General features: G+C 36.6%; 1 long non-coding RNA gene across 2 annotated transcripts in view; it reads left to right on the top strand.

Moving 5' to 3' along the window:
- Nucleotides 1–1,549, top strand: part of LOC111089264 — a 52,986-nt gene extending 51,437 nt beyond the window's left edge. For both annotated transcript variants that reach the window (XR_002613551.1, XR_002613550.1), the window contains exon 3: nt 1,459–1,549. This is a non-coding gene — a long non-coding RNA (uncharacterized LOC111089264). The remainder of the gene's footprint in view (nt 1–1,458) is intronic.
- Nucleotides 1,550–2,139: the final 590 nt, after the last annotated feature.

The following is a 2,139-nucleotide window of genomic DNA, read 5'->3' as shown; positions in this document are numbered from 1 at the left end:
TATAAATAACACATTCAATTGAACTAAACTATGCTTGCCTATTTAAATATATTTACACATGGCTTGTGTATATCGTATATATACATATATATTACTCATACCTTCGGTGTATAGAATGCAAGCAGATTTTGACATCAAATTTTGGGGTAAAATAATGTTGTCTTATACACTGAAAAATACGGTAAGCGGTTTTGGTATTGTTTGTGTGAACAGTTACATCATGGTTCCAGTGTGCTTTTACTCCGTAGTTTAAGTTTTTATGTAATTGATGTGAAAAATGTTACATCAAGGTACAGCGTGCTGATTTTCTCGTAGTTTAAGCAGTTTTGATGTAGTTGGTGTGAACAATGGTACATCATGGCTCCAGTGTGCTAGTTGACTGGGATTTAAAAACGTGTTAAAGTATCAGCATTGTTAAGAGTGTTTTGTTGCTAAATGAAATATCTCAGTGTTATATTACACACAACGAAAGTGTATTTATTTACTGTTCCCGTGGTTAGTTCCTGGATTACCGAAACTCTTATATTTTAAGTAGAATCGTTTAGTCGGGTACAAATTTCTGACAAATTTTCCAGTGTCTGTGTACATAATTGTGCAATGAGTAGTCAATCGTACAGGTTTTTCGCTAGGGTGTCGATCAATCTACAATTCTGTAATGTTGAGTGCGTGCATCCAAACGTTGTCATGGCAGCGAATATAGAGCACATTCATTGGCTAGGAAGTATATACCATGTGATCAGTTATTCCCGCGAGATCGCACTAGAGTAGGCCCCAGTGCTGAGAATGGTATTTGTGAGTTTGTCTTGCTATAAGATTCGGCACTGCGCAGACGCAGACAAGGTTTTAGGATTTGGAGACGTTGTCTTACTCAATGCACAATAATGCCCTTTAATATTTGCCTTTCAGTGGATAGTTGTGGGGGTGCGTGACCTTTGTTTATCAGATGGAATGCAGTTCGTGACGTATTCCTTGTATCCCATGATTCTCTTCAATCTATTGAGAGACAGGTCAAAAAGAATTTTAAAATGCGGAATTTACTACGCCCGCGATATAGTGCAATGGAAAAAGGTTTACACCGTTGTCTAATGGTTGTATAGAGGAACGGAAAACACGTGATAAGTAACGGAAATATGAAATGGGAAGAGGTTGTCACTCAGCTATTGTATGGATCTGAAATTAATCTTTCCATCGTAAAGCCAGTATTTAAGAAATTTCTGATATTAGCGTCATTTCGAATAACAGTGTTAATCAGGGCCATACTTTACTGATGGTTCTCGAGCTAATTCTTCACATAAAGTAGAAAGAGATCCACTTTCATAAATAAAGTGTTAAAAAAAACAAGACTAACAAACACTTTACCTCATCTGCTGACCTGTTGCCAGAGTGTCCACCCATATAGGAGAATCGACGTTCAGGCCAGTATTGTTTGTTTGAGTTTTTGTTTTGTTAATTTTGTAGGTGTTCCAGGCGGTCTGATGCCCTCCACCAGGGTAGCCGAGGTTTTCTGCCTCTTCCTGGTGTTAATGATTGTCATTATTCCTTCTACTGCTGATGGTAAGTTGGACCAACTTTATGTTCTCTGTGTTTGAGTGATATTGATTAAATATACTTTATACTGTAACTGTATGTTTTCATTACACAATTATACATTGTATAGAAAATGCTTTTTATATGATGTACTAACACTGTGTGTGTATTGTGAAGTATCCTCACGCTAAATTATGCGTTCCATATAAACCATATTTGTATGATGTATTAACATTGTATGTGTGTGTATGATATGTTATCCTCACGCTGAATTATCAGTGTCTTATAAACTTTGTATTAGGAATTGTGTTATTATGATGGTGAGGATAGGTGTCATGCTGTAACAAGTAAAGATTTGGTACAATATCCTGGTGTTAGATACAGCCATACATAGGCGTAGGTAGTGGGGAAGAGGGTTGCTATATGCTCGACAGAAAAACATACCCTCTCACTCAATACTAATTACAGCTCAAATATGGAAATAGTTCGCAGTTACGTAAAAGTGAAAGGTCATCTTTTTCTCTCCTGAACATTACACCGACGAGCTCACGGCGTTTCTTCATCACGGCCATTGTTTCCTGTTATATATATATATATATATATATATATATA

Source organism: Limulus polyphemus, unplaced genomic scaffold (assembly GCF_000517525.1).
Source record: "Limulus polyphemus unplaced genomic scaffold, Limulus_polyphemus-2.1.2 Scaffold5717, whole genome shotgun sequence".
In the NCBI taxonomy this organism is placed as follows: Eukaryota; Metazoa; Arthropoda; class Merostomata; order Xiphosura; family Limulidae; genus Limulus; species Limulus polyphemus.
This window is presented reverse-complemented; position numbering and strand designations above follow the sequence as displayed.